We start from the raw sequence: 14,872 nt of genomic DNA, 5'->3' as shown, positions 1-14,872 counted from the left end.
AGCACAAGAGTACAATGTGTTGTGTTTGTTTAGCACCTGCTGTGCTGCCACATGCCAATCCATGCTCTCCTCATCACCCTTCAATTGAACAAACATCAAACAGAAGGGACATTGGGTAGGATGATTTCATTTGGAATAAATAAATCTCCATATGATTTAACAGCACTTTAAGTCACTTATAAAACCTACTCATATTTCTATCTCTGCTCATCTCCTGCTTTCTTGATAGAACCTTCTTAGACAATCATAATCCCTATCCAGATTTCCTTTATCAGAAATGCAATGTTTTCAAGAATCAGTAAACTCTCCAATTGTGTCAATACTTAATTGTCTTGGGTGTGTTTTTTGATTATTTAATTATTAAATGTGGACACTTTGTTGGTGCTTCAGCAATCCTCACATTGGTTCTTTTACCTGGTATTTTGAAGACCTTATCTGAAGTATACCTTGACTACTTCAAATACACTTTTTTTCAGTTTTACTGAAGTATAATTGACATACATTCTGTAAATTTAACACTGTGCAATGTGTTGATGTGATACACATGTATATTGCAAAATGATTATCATTTAGCCTTATCTAATAGCTTTATCTCATCATATAATAACTATTCCTTTTTTTGTAGTGAGAATATTCAAGATCTACTCTCTCAGTAACTTTCAAGTATATAATATAGTATCGTTAACTATAATCACCATGCTGTGCATTAATTAGATCCCAAGAACTCATTAGTCTTCGAATTGGAAGTTGGTAAACTTTGACCATTCTTTCTTCATTTCCTCTACTGCCCAGCCCTAGTAATCATTATTCTAACTCTCTGTTTCTATAAATTCAGCTTTTAAAGATTCTACACATAAGTAATACCACAGAGTATTTTTCTTGCCCTAACTTATTTAACACAGTATCTTCAAGTTTCATACATGTTCTTGCAAATGGCAAGATATTCTCTTATCTCTCATGGTTGAACAGCATTCCATTTTATATAAACATATATGTACATACATATCTTCATCCACTCATGTGCCAATAGTCTTGACTATTGTGAATGGCGCAATGAAGTGCAGATAATGCTCTGAGACCCTATTTTCATTTTCTTTGGATAGACTCAAAAGTTGAATTACTGAATCATATGGTGGTTTTATTTTTAATGTTTTGAGAAACCTCTGTGATATTTTCTATAGTGGCTGTATCATTTTACATTCCCACCAAGAGTGCACTAAAATTTGTATGTAATCGCAAAAGACCCAGAAGTAGAATAACTGGAAACACTACACTTACTGATTTTAAAATATACCAAAAATTTAGAGTAAATAAAAACAGTAAATATGGGACTGGCATATAAATAGATATGTTGACCAATGGAACAGAATAGAGAGTACAGAAATAAACCCCCACCTATACAGTTAACTTATACTTGATAAAGGACCAAGAATGTTCAATGGAGAAAGGATAGTCTTAGCAATGTATTAGGAAAATTGTGTCATCACATGCAGAAAAATATTGGATCCTTATCTTACACCAGTCACAAAAATTAACTCAAAGTGGGTTAAAGACAACAATAAAATTTAAAATGATAAAACACCTTGGGAAAAAAACAGGGAAAATTCCTCTTGACATTGGTCTTGGCGATGATTTTTTTAAACATGATACTAAAAGCACAAGCACCAAAAGCAAAACTCAGTAAGTGGGACATATCAAATTCCAATAATTCTACACAGCAAAAGAAAAATGAAATGAAAAGGTAATGATGTAATAGTAGAAACATTTGCAAAGTGTATATTTTGATAGGTAGCTAATGTTCAAAATTTGTAAAGAACTCATGCAGACCAATAAAAGAACCCAATCTGATACAAAAAAAATTGGCAGAGAAATTGAATAGATGCTTTTCCAAAGAAGACACACAAGTGGCCACCAAGCACATGAAAAGATGTTCAATATCACTATCTTTTGGGAAATGCAAATCAAAAACCACAATTCGATATTACCTCACACCTGTTAAAATTGCTATCATTGAAAAGACAACAGTTAACAGGAATTGGCAAAGATGTAGTAAAAAAAGACCCTTTACATACACTTGGAGACTCACAGTGTCCAAGTGGCATATTTACAGGTAACATAAACCTGATTATAGAAAATCATGTCCAGGTAAGCTGATTTGAAGGAACTGGTCATTCTCAGTTTTAAAAGAAAACCTAGAGGGCAAATATATTATTGTAGTGATAATATTTAGGTTTTCAACATGAATAAAAGACTAGATTTATTTTCTTTTGCTTCAGAGGATAATAGATGAGCTATTAATATAAATATACAACTATGTTTTAGAGGAAAGAGAGAATAGCCTCTTATCTAAGATTCAGTTACATCTGCAGAGAGCCTAGGAACTGAGTAGACAGTGAACCAAATGTATCAAGAAGGTATAAAGGTTAAAGACATAAGAATACATTTTCATTCATTTGAGTCAATTCATCAATTTTTCAGGAAATAAATGTTAAAAATGCAATACATTACTTTTCTCTTTTGCCCTTTGATTTTCACTGCTATGCTCAGCCAGACTTAATCTCTTCTCCAAAATCCTTCAGAATGAATGCAATTTATGATCTCTGTGGAGAACAATGGAAGCCCAGGTGAGTCCTTCTATCAACAAGGCACATGACTAATAAGTTGCTCATCTTCCTCACCTTGGCTCAGAAGCACAGTTCAGATATGAAGCCATTACTTTCTGGATTCTGAGACTTACTTATCACTCCTACAGGGACTGCAATTGTCAATGGTCATAAAAGGGTCTATTTTAAGGTAAAACTCTAAAAGAATTTGAATTGAAATCAATCCTGGCCAAAGAGGAAAAAAAATGCCCTAATTAACATTGTCTTTCACAAAAAAATGTTTTCTTAGTTACAAGGATCTAAAATTTACTTCAGTTGTAGAAGTTCTGACATTTTATAAATAAGGGAATTAAGAGTTTTAAGTAAGTAATTTTATAAGTAAACAGATATGCACAAGAAACAATTTGGAAAGGGAGAGAGAAAAAAATTAACAATGTATAGCCTCATTATAGTCAAGTTTTCACAGGTGAGATATTCTGAAAAGTAAATAAAAAAGCAGTAAATAATTCATGCAAATGTATAAAACCATTAATAAAATATATCAGCATATAAATATACAAATAAAGCATATCAAGGTAATTTAGGCAGAATCCCTTTAGCATTTAAACAAAACAATCTATTTACCCAAACTTTCTCTTTCTCTCTATCTCTCCCTCTCTCAAATAATATAATTCCTCTTTTCAGGGCTGGACCTGTGGCATATGTAGGTTCCCAGGATAGTGTTTGGACTGTAGCTAAAGCTGTTGGCCCTTGCTAGAGCCACAGCAATGCCAGATTCGAGCCATGTTTGCTACCTACACCACAGCTCATGGCAATGCCAGATCCTTAACCCACTGAGAATGCCAGGGTTGAAACCTGTGTCCTCATGATACTAGTCATTTATGCTGAGCCCATGATGGAAACTCCAATATAATTCTTTGCTTTTACTGGTGATAATATTTTTTAAATATTTTTGTATTAAATATTTGTTCTATTTTTAAAATAAATAATTTCTTCTGATTAAATAAATCAGCATTCTTTTATTCCTTATCTTCTCACTACATATTACTTGTTGATAATAAGAGGTACAGATTGCAAACGTATAAAAACTGATATCAAGTGTTGAAGAGAACTGCAAGGACAAAAACTTTAGTTATCTTACAGTTTAATAAAAATAAACAACTTGTTAAAGAGACATATAAGAAATAAAGAGAGAAAAAAGAGAGAATAGGTAATGTATGAAGGGGCAGAGATTGCCATAGAACTTACAAAGATTAAAAAGATTTAGTGAGAAATATTATGAATAACTTTTTTTAAATAAATTTAATAATTTGAATAGATAATTCTATTATCTACCAAAGCAGTTTACCAAAATTGAAGAAATAAAAAGCCTATATAGCTATACGTATATTTAAAAAATGAATTGATAACAAAATTCATGTCACAAAGAATATAACAGATCCAAATGGTTATAAACTATATCAATTTTTTTTTTTGTCTTTTTGTCATTTCTTGGGCCGCTCCCGCAGCATATGGAGTTTCCCAGGCTAGGGGTCTAATCGGAGCTGTAGCTGCCAGCCTACGCCAGAGCCACAGCAACGCAGGATCCGACCTGCGTCTGCAACCTACACCACAGCTCATGGCAACACCGGATCAGTAACCCACTGAGCAAGGGTAGGGATCGAACCCACAACCTCATAGTTTCTAGTCTGAAACGTTAACCACTGCACCACCATGGGAAGTCCATTACGCCACGAAGGGAACTCCCTATATCAAATTTTTAAGGAAGAAGTAATTCAAATTTTATAAAAGCTCTTTCAGAAAATAGAAGGGGAAGAATCAGAATTTATTATAAATACAGTCTTTTCGTCCACAAAATTTATAGTGAACATGTGAGATGAGGAACGTGCTATTTCTGCTTAAATGAAATGTATCCTTACGATTTTAGAAGCAGGTACCTTTCTGACATTTGTTCTAATAAAATGCTTTTAGAAGTATCCACTGTAGTCTGCATTTAATTGTTGGTGATTAATAGATTATTTATTATGACATATGTTCAACACTTTTCAGAAACCTGAGGCAATCCATAAATATCTCTTTACTGAAGTCCTACAGCAGATAATTACTTTCATTTAGGAGATACTCATTTCATTTGATAACTTTTTGTATGAACAATTCTTACAAACTGGTACCTGAAGATATCAATGATAAACAGTGATTCTGTCTCAGTATTGCACAAATTATTTAAGAGAAGCTTAAGAGATTATTTTTTTAAATACAATATATTTCACAACATATGTATTTCATAATAAATTTATTTTATTATATATTTAGATAATATAAATATTAAGCATGCATCCACATGGAAAAGGCAACTCAGAAAGAATCAAGATTCATGTAAAATAATCAAAGCAATTTATGAAAAACCAATAGCAAATATAGTACTCAATGGACAAAAGATGGAAGCCTTCTCACTATAATCTGAAACAGGACAAGGATGCCCACTCTCACCACTTTTATTCAACATAGTATTGGAAATCCTAGCCACAGCAGACAAACAAAAGAAATAAAATGTATCCAAACTGGAAGAGAAATGTAAAATTGTCATTGTATGCGATGACAGGATACTATTTTCAGAAAACCCTAAGGACCCCACACAAAAACTATTCAAACTGATCAATGCATTCGGTAAAGTAGCAGTATACAAGATTAAATCCAGAAATCGGTTGCATTTCTGTATACTAACAATAAACATTATAAAAGTAATACAAAAATATAATAACTTTTAAAATTGTACTCCCAAACTTAAATACCTAGGAATAAACCTGACAAAGGAAGTGAAAGTCTTATACCATGAGAACTATAAAACATTAATCAAGGAAATTAAAGAGGATTCAAAGAAATGGAAAGATAGCCCATGCTCCTGGATTAAGTGAAACAAGTCAGAAAGAGAAAGACAAATACCATATGATATCACTTATGTCTGGAATCTAATATACAGCACATTACCCTTTTCCATGGGTAATTACCCATGAGAGAAGAAACTCACAAACTTGGAGAACAAACCTGTGGTTGCCAAGAGGAAGAGGGAGGGGGTGGGATGAACTGGGAATTTGGGGTTAATAGACACAAATTATTGTATTTGAAGTGGATAAGCAATGAGATCATGCTGTATAGCACAGTGAACTATATCTAGTCACTTGCGATGGAATATGATGGAGAATAATGTAAGGAAAAGAATATATATATATGTAAATATAAATGTGTATATATATATATGTGTGTGTGACTGGGTCACTTTGCAGTACAGGAGAAATTGACAAACACTATAAATCAACTACAGTGGAAAAAATTAAAACCTTAAAAAAACAGCTATAATCCTAAAGGAAATGCAATTTATGGAGGAGTTTAATCATTGTGGCATAAATATTTTTGAATAGTTGAAATATATTTGTTGAGTACCTATCATATTTTGCATAATTTTTGCAGGATGTTAATAACTCCTTGTTAGCAATGACTTAATGGCCAAATATTAATGAGTACATTAGTTACTATTTTCAACTCAATAGTCCTTTTTTTTTTTTTTTTTTTTTTAGGGCCTCACACACGGCATATAGAGTTTCCCAGGCTAGGGGTCTAATTGGGAGCTGTTGCTGCCGGCCTATGTCAGAGCCACAGCAATGCCAGATCTGAGCCACGTCTGCAACCTACACCACAGCTGAGGCAATGCTGGATTCTTAACCCACTGAGCAAGGCCATGGATTGAACCTGCAACCTCATGATTCCTAGTTGGATTCATTTCCACTGCGACAATACAGGAACTCCATCAACTCAATATTCTAATTGTTTTCAATTTTTCACTAGGAAATTATGCAATATTTTATATGGCCAAGGAGGTAAAGGACTTATATGCCAAGAACTATAAAACATTAATCAAGGAAATTAAAGAAGATGTAAAGAAATGGAAAGATATTCCATGCTCCTGGGTTGGAAAAATTAATATGGTAAAAATGGCCAAAGCAATCTACAGATTCAATGCAACCCTACCAAATTACCCATGACACTTTTCACAGAACTAGAACAAACAATATAAAAATTTGTATGAAACCAAGCAGGAGGCATCACTCTCCCAGATTTCAGGCAATATTACAAAGCCACAGTCATCAAGACAGTTTGGTACTGGTACCAAAGCAGACAGAATGACCAATGGAACAGAATAGAGAACCCAGAAATAAACCCGACACCTATGGTCAATTAATCTTTGACAAAAGAGGCAAGAACACAAAATGGGAAAAGATAGTCTATTCAGCAAGTATTGCTGGGAAACCTGGACAGCTGCATGAAAATCAATGAAACTAGAACATACCCTCACACCATGCACAAAAATAAACTCAAAATGGCTTAAGGACTTAAATATAAGACAAGACACCATCACACTCCTGGAAGAGAACATAGGCAAAACATTCCCTGACATCAACCTTAGAAATGTTTTCTCAGGTCCCCCGTCTCCAAAGCAACAAAAATAAAAGCAAAAATAAACCCATGGGACCTAATCAAACTGACAAGTTTTGCATAGCAAAGGAAATCAAAAAGAAAACAAAAAGATGAAGTACAGAATGGGAGAAAATAGTTTGAAATGATGTAACTGACAAGGGCTTAATCTCTAAAATATACAAACAACTTATAAAACTCAACAGCAAAAAAGCCAAAAACCCAATTGAAAAATGGGCAAAAGACCTGAATAGACATTTCTCCAAGGAAGATATACTGATGGCCAATAAGCACATGAAAAAATGCTCAACATCCCTGATGATTAGCGAAATGCAAATCAAAACTACTGTGAGGTTCCACCTCACACCAGTCAGAATGGCCATCACTAATAATTCCCCAAATAAGAAATGCTGGAGGGGTCGTGGAGAAAGGGGTTGTAAGCTGGACAACCACTATAACGAACAGTGTGAGGGTACATTAGACAACTATACATAGAACTATCATATGACCCAGCAATCCCACTCATGGGCATAAATCCAGACACATTTTCCTTTAAAAGACACATGCACCCACATGTTCATTGCAGCACTATTCACAATAGGCAAGACATGCAAATTCAAATGTCCATCAACAGATGACTGGATTAGGAAGCTGTGGTGTATATACACAATGGAATACTACTTGGCCATAAAAAAACAACAAAATAATGCCATTTTCAGCAACATGGGTGGAATTAGAGACTCTCATACTCAGTGAAGTAAGTCAGAAAGAGAAAAACAAATACCATACGATATCAATTACACATCTGGAATCTAGTATAGGGCACAAATGAACCTTTCCACAGAAAAGAAAATCATGGACTTGGAGAATAGACTTGTGGTTGCCAAGGGGGAGGGGGAGGGAGTGGGGTGGATTGGGAGCTTGGGGTTAATGGATGCAAACTATTGCCTTTGGAATGGACTAGTAATGAGATCCTGCTGTGTAGCACTGGGAACTACGTCTAGTCACTTATGATGGAGCATGATGATGTGAGAAAATATAATGTATACATGTATGTGTAACTGGGTCACCATGCTGTACAGTAGAAAAAAAAATTGTATTGGGGAAATAATTAAAAAATATAATTAAAACAAATATATATATTTTTTTAGGGCTACACCTGCAGCATATGGAGGGTCCCAGGCTAGGGGTCTCATCGGAGCTATTGCTGCCGGTCTATGCCAGAGTCACAGCAATGCCAGATCCAAGCCGTGTCTGCGACCTATACCACAGCTCAGGCAACTCCAGATCCTTAACCCACTGAGGGAGGCCAGGGATCAAACCTGTAACTTCATGGTTCATAGTGGATTCGTTTCTGCTGTGCCACTATAGGAACTCCATCAACTCAATATTCTAATTGTTTTCAATTTTCCACTAGGAAATGATACAATATTTTTTATGTTTATGCATAAACTGTTCTATATTTCCAATTTGTTTTTGTAAACATTCTGGAATAGGATTAAGAACATTGCCAAAATTTAAAATTAGCAAGATAAAGGACATAACACACTAGGGAGACTATGTATACTGCTGAAATAATTTCCTAGTAACTGTTAGCAATTTATAGCCCCATCATTAAATTGCAGTCCTACCAACAAGAATTTTCATAGGGGAATAATACTTTATAGTTGAATATATATATATATATATATATATATATATACACACCAAAGGTAAAGTATTATATTAAAAATACAGACAAATAACTCATCAATAAGATAAAAAAGGGAGATTTAGAATCAGGATGGAGAATTAATAGCTGTTAATTGTGCAGGGTTAAGAAAATTAATGTACAAACAATATCTCAATTATATTACAGTTTATTGAATATAAGTTATAAATCACTAAAATATAAGCTAGAAAGCAGTGTCTCCCATAAGGTAAAAGATACATATCTCTAGGAAAAAGATACTACTTCAAACTTGGACCATTGAAGTTTTTGTGGAAAAGATGAAACTTGATAAGTCTTTAAAAATTTCATAGTATTTTTCACACAAAATATTAAAGATTGAGAATTCATGATTTTAAAAATAATAATTTTTAAAAGAGGAATAAGACACTGCAAAATGTTTAGCTTAGAAAGATATTTGTAGAAGTTAATAGCATAGATTCTGGAAAGAAACTTTCTTCAAACCCAGCTCAGCTAAATTCTCTCTCTGTGACGGAACAATTTTAACTTACTAATTTATGTTTTTTCTACTTCTTTTTAGGGCTGCAACTGTGGCATATGGAAATTCCTAGGCTAGGAGTTGAATTGGAGCTGCAGCCAGACTATGCTGCAGCCACAGTACTTCCAGATCTGAGCTGCATCTGGAGCCACATCTGTAACCTATGCTGTAGTTTGAGGCAATGTTGGATCCGTAACCCACTGAGCGAGGCAAGGGACTGACCCCTCATCCTCACGGACACTATGCTGTGTTCTCAACCTACTGATCCACAATAGGAACTCCTAACTAATATTTGCCTCAGTTTCCTCTTACATGAAACTGAGAATGTAAATAGTATCTGCCTGTTTGAATAATGATTAAATTAAATGAGGATTAAGTTAAATGTAAATGAGGATTAAAATTTTAATATGTGTAAAGAACTCACATATAGCCTGACAAATGTTATCTATTATGTATGGCTGGACATTATTATGACTATCATCATCATAATCACAATTGTTACAAGTAGATAATTTGTGAAAATAAAATCAGAAGATATATTTTAACCTAATGGAAGGACTAGAATAACAAATTTATTAAATTTTCTTTTAATGGGGAAGTAATACAATCTTTTTAATAGTGATGTGAGAACCAAAACTATGTTTTTACAAGATGATAAGAAATTCTGTTCCTAGCAAAGTGCAATAGTGGGCTCATCATCACTGAATTAACTGTCCTTACCATGTTCCACGTTATTCTGCAGCAACTGCATTGACAGAACTGTGGAATGGTCTTTTGAAGAATTACACTGCCAGTTAGGTGGCAAATCTTGCAAGACTTGAGAAAAGTTTTCCAGGAGTTGGCAAATGCTTTGAATATCTTCCAATATATGCTACTGTTTCTGTAATATTGAAGATTCATGGGCCCAGTGTCATTCCCCTAAAAACCCTTAGAAAATTTAGCCTCCTGTGTTAATAACTTTATGCTCTACTGGCCTAGAAGTCTTGGTTCCAAAGGGAGGGACACTTGCAGCTAGAGAGACAAGAAGTCCATTGAATTAGATATTAAGATTGCTACCCGGTCACTTTGTGCTCCTCAGAAGTCAATTAAAAAGCAAAGATGAGAGTTACTCTGCTGGCTGGGGTACTTGATCCTAATTACCACTGGAAAATAAGACTGTTACTCCAAAGTGGAGGTAAGAAAAAAAATATACATGGATACAGATGACTTGTGCTGTCTCTTAATATCACTAAGCCATGTTAATGAAGGCAATGGAAAAATAAAACAACCCAATTCAGGCAGAGCTAATAATGGCCCAGACCCTTCAGGAATAAAGGTTTGGGTCACATCACAGGTAAAGAACCACTACTTTACATCATATTACTAAGTATTTTTAATTTTACTTCATAGCATTTAAGTTACCAGACATCAAGATAATGAGTAAAAAAATCACTCTTTGCATTTTCTTCTAAGGAAAGGCTTAATGTGGTTAGGTTATATGAAGGATAGAACAACATATTAGTGGAAGCATGACCTTGTTATTGTGTTTATTTGGAGATTAGGTATTATTTAAGGAGTTGTATATGGGTGTCAAATTGACAAGAGATGAACTTGTTATGGTTAATTTTCTGTGTCAATGTGGCTAAGGCACAGTACCCAGATCAAATAACTGTCTGGATGTCTCTGTGGAGGTATTTTTTAGATTAAGTTAACATTTAAATCACTAGACCTTGAGTAAAGTTGATTACTCTTCATAATGTGGCCTTCAATTAGTCTAAGGCCTTAAGAGTAAAAAGACTGAGTTCCCTGCCAGGAAGAAGGAATTCTGCCTTCCAGGCTGTCCTTTGATTTGAGCTGCATTATCAGCTCTTCTCCTGATTCTTCAGTCTACTGGTTTTCTTATTGTTCTCTGTTTCTGGAAAACCCTAACTAATACGTCATATAAGTAGAATCATGTGAAATTTGTTCTTTTATGACTATCTTATTTTTCTAAGCATAATTTCTTCATGATTCATCCATTTTGTAGCATATGTCAGAATTTCCTAGCTTTGTTTGTTTGTTTGTTTTTGCTTTTGAGAACCATTCCCACAGCAAATGGAAGTTCCCAGGCTAGAAGTCGAATCTGAGCTACATCTGCTGGCCTATGCCACAGCCCCAACAACAGATCTAAGCCATGTCAAAACGATGCTCAAAACAATGCTGGATCACTGACCCGCTAAGCTCCTTCCTTTTTAAGTCTGAATGATATTTCATTACATATATGTAACACCTTTTATCTATTCATCAATTGATGGAAACAACTTTGGTTATTTCCACATTTATGGCTAATGTAAATAATGCTGCTATAAACATGCATTTAGACATCTGTTGAGTCTTTGATTTCAGTTTTCTTGAGTATATACCCAGGTGTGGAATTGCAAAATCATTTGGTATCTTTAACTTTTTGAGGAACTGCCATATTGTATTCCATTTTATGATCCTATCAACAATACACAAGAGTTCTGATTTTTCCACATCCCTACCAACATTTTTCTTTGTTGTTGTTGTTGTTTTAATAATAACCATACAAATGAAAGTGGTACGTCTTTGTGGTTTTGATTTGCATTCCTCTAATGATTAGTAATGTTGAGCATTTTTTTTTTCACGTGCCAATTGGCCATTTATTTATCTTCATTGTAGAAATGTGTATTCAAATCCTTTGCTAATTTTCCAATGGGGATTTTTTTTTTAAGTCATATGAGTTCTTTATATTTTCTGGATGTCAATCCTTATCAAATAAATTATTTGTAAATATTTTCCAATTCTGTGGGAAAAATAGTTTTATTTTGATTCCCTAATAGAATGTCAGAGAATTATACAGAATGAAAAAAGACAATCTCTAAAAGTTTCACTGTGTATAATTCTATTCATATAATATTCTTAACCTGAAAAACTTAGACAAATAGGAAAACTTATTAGTAATTTCCAGAGTTTAAAGACTGAGTAGGAGTGGTAGGGAAGTGATCGTGGTTATAAAGGGCAACATGAGAGATTCTTGGGGTGATAGAAATATTTTGTGTCTTTATTTATCACAATATCATTACCCTGGCTTGGATATTGTACTATTGTTTTATAAGATAATAGCATGGGAGGGAACTTAGTAGAGAGCACAAGGGATCTCTCTGTATTACTTCTTTAAACTGCATGGTCTATTATTTCAAACAGTTTAATTTAAAGAAAATACTGCATGCTTCAAGTAGAGAGTATGATGTATATTGAAAATAGCAGAAGCAGAAATATTTTTAAACATAAAAATATAATCAGTTGAGCATCCTTAACTTACTTGTTTTATATAAGAAGTTTAAAAAATAGAATGCCATATGGTTAAATAAATTAAATATTTTTTATTGTGGAAATGACCTATAAGGGAGAACAAAATATCAGAATTTCAAATTAGTTACAAATGTCATTTCTTAATTTTATGACTGTGACATAAATATATTGTTATGTGATATAAAAAATCTTGAAATAGGAAACTTTAAAAATTAGAATAAAAGCAAACTGAATAAATTTGAAGTTCAGTCTGTTTTCTTACCTATTTTTTTATTTTTTGTAATTATTTTTTCAATAGTTATTTCCCCAATACAATTTTTTTTTCCTACTGTACAGCATGGTGACCCAGTTATACATATATGTACACATTCTATTTTCTCACATTATCATGCTCCATCATAAGTGACTGGACATAGTTCCCATTTTTTAATGGCCACATCTGCAGCATATGTGAGTTCCCAGGCCAGGGACTGAATCTGAGCCACAGATGCACCTACACTGCAGGTGTGGCAATAGGATCCTTTAATGCAATCTGCCAAGCCATAGACCAAACCCATGTCTCTGCTGTGACATAAATATGTTGTTATATTACCCAAGTCACTACATTTGTATTCTTAAACCATTGCACCACAGTGGGAACTCCTGGGATTTTTTTATTAAATTTTAATAGTAGTTATAAAATATAAAATTATATTTATGTCCATAAAATAATCTGGGATTTAGCTTAAAATGTATAGTTATACTCAAAAATCAATAAAATAATAAGCACAAGTCCTACTTTAAAATATATTTCATAATGATAGAAAATATCATGTAATAGAAAAAGTATTTAAGTGGTAGAAATGCAAATGGTAAATTTTAATTCTCTATTTTATAAGTTTTCTCTAGCACCATAATTCTAGGCATCTGCCAATCTAATATTTGATGAAGTTAACATTAACAGAAAGATTAACTATGAAAAGTGAAAAAAAAACTGTAAGAATACCATTTATAACACATAGCACATAGTGATAAACTGTGCATTAAACTCATGATTTTTTTTAATTTAAAATTTATTTTCTGAATTCTAAGTAGGATCCTGATGATATTCAGAATCCTATGGGTTGAGCAGTAAAAACTCTAGAAGAGCACCATTCAGGACAGGAATTTACATCCTCTTCTTTCTTAATCTGTAATACCCCTATCTGCTTAAAAAGACTTCTCCCTCTCCAAAACATCAAACAAATGATCAATTCAAACTTAAAACTATTCCCAACAACTGAAACTGTAAGGTTATTACATTTCCCTCTACATTTTTCTTCTGCGGTATTTTTTTTCTCCCTCCTTTCCTTCCCTCCCTCTCTCCCTCCTTTCTTTCCTCCTTCCCTCCCTTCCCTTCACTTAGTTCTTTGTGGAAGGTAAACTTATTTGGACATAGAGTCTTAGCAAATGGATTTAGTTAAGATGAGGTTATACTGCATTATGGCAGGCCTTAGATCTAATTGACTATGTCCTTATAAAGAGAGCCAAAGAGACACACACAGAGGAACATCATATGACAAGGAAGGAGAGATTGGATTAATGTGTTGGCCTATAAACTAAGGAATGCCAGATTGCTGTTGATTACAAGAAGCTGAGACAAGGCAAGGAAAAAGCCTCTAGAGCATAGAGAGAAAATATGGCCCCACCAACACCTTAATTTCAGATTCATAGACACCTGAACGGTGAGAAAAAAAAAATTGTGTTGTTTTAAGCCAGTCAGTAAATGATAATTTGTTACATCAGTCCTAGGAAACTAATACACATATTTTTGGCATCTTTCAATTTATTTTATTATCAGTGTTGTCCACCACAACATAGTCAGACCCTTGCCTCCTCCTTACACATACACATTTTTACTGTTATTATCTACAACAAAAAATCAGAACCTAACAAGACAAAGTTAAGTTATGCTTTAGAGTGGAAAATTATAGGAAGTGAAAATGGGGAACTTAATTTGTAGTTTGCCTCTTAATATGTTGCAGACAACCAACTTGATATTGCCGGGGGAGGATTGTAAGGTAAATAAGAAAGTATGCAGTAGTATACTGTGAAACAAACTTCCAGAAATCACTGCCAATACACAGTATCTTTGAACTAACCTCAAATATTTCAGTTCCTAATATGAGAAAATACTGTGTGAAATTTTCCTGGTCTAAAAATGACATCAGGCAAGGTTGAAACCTGGAACCTGGGCCTACTGAAGGCTGGAAAAGCAGTGAAATTAACTTTGATTTACATAGGGTTTTTTGTTTGTTTGTTTCTGTTTGCCACATGCCTCAC

At 33.7% G+C, this 14,872-nt stretch overlaps 1 long non-coding RNA gene across 1 annotated transcript in view; it reads right to left on the bottom strand.

The window, feature by feature from the left end:
* LOC110256457 (uncharacterized) overlaps positions 1-14,872 on the bottom strand; it is a 394,262-nt gene that overhangs the window by 210,453 nt on the left and 168,937 nt on the right. Inside the window, exon 2 of the long non-coding RNA XR_002337969.2 lies at positions 2,509-2,600. This is a non-coding gene — a long non-coding RNA (uncharacterized LOC110256457). The remainder of the gene's footprint in view (positions 1-2,508; positions 2,601-14,872) is intronic.

This window comes from Sus scrofa, chromosome 13, assembly GCF_054392235.1.
Source record: "Sus scrofa isolate SSC_HxYL_T2T_F1_AM1 chromosome 13, Sscrofa_HxYL_maternal_Yorkshire_Landrace_v2.0, whole genome shotgun sequence".
NCBI classification, from domain to species: domain Eukaryota; kingdom Metazoa; phylum Chordata; class Mammalia; order Artiodactyla; family Suidae; genus Sus; species Sus scrofa.
Note: the sequence above shows the minus strand (reverse complement) of the source record. Positions and strands in the feature narration are given on the sequence as shown.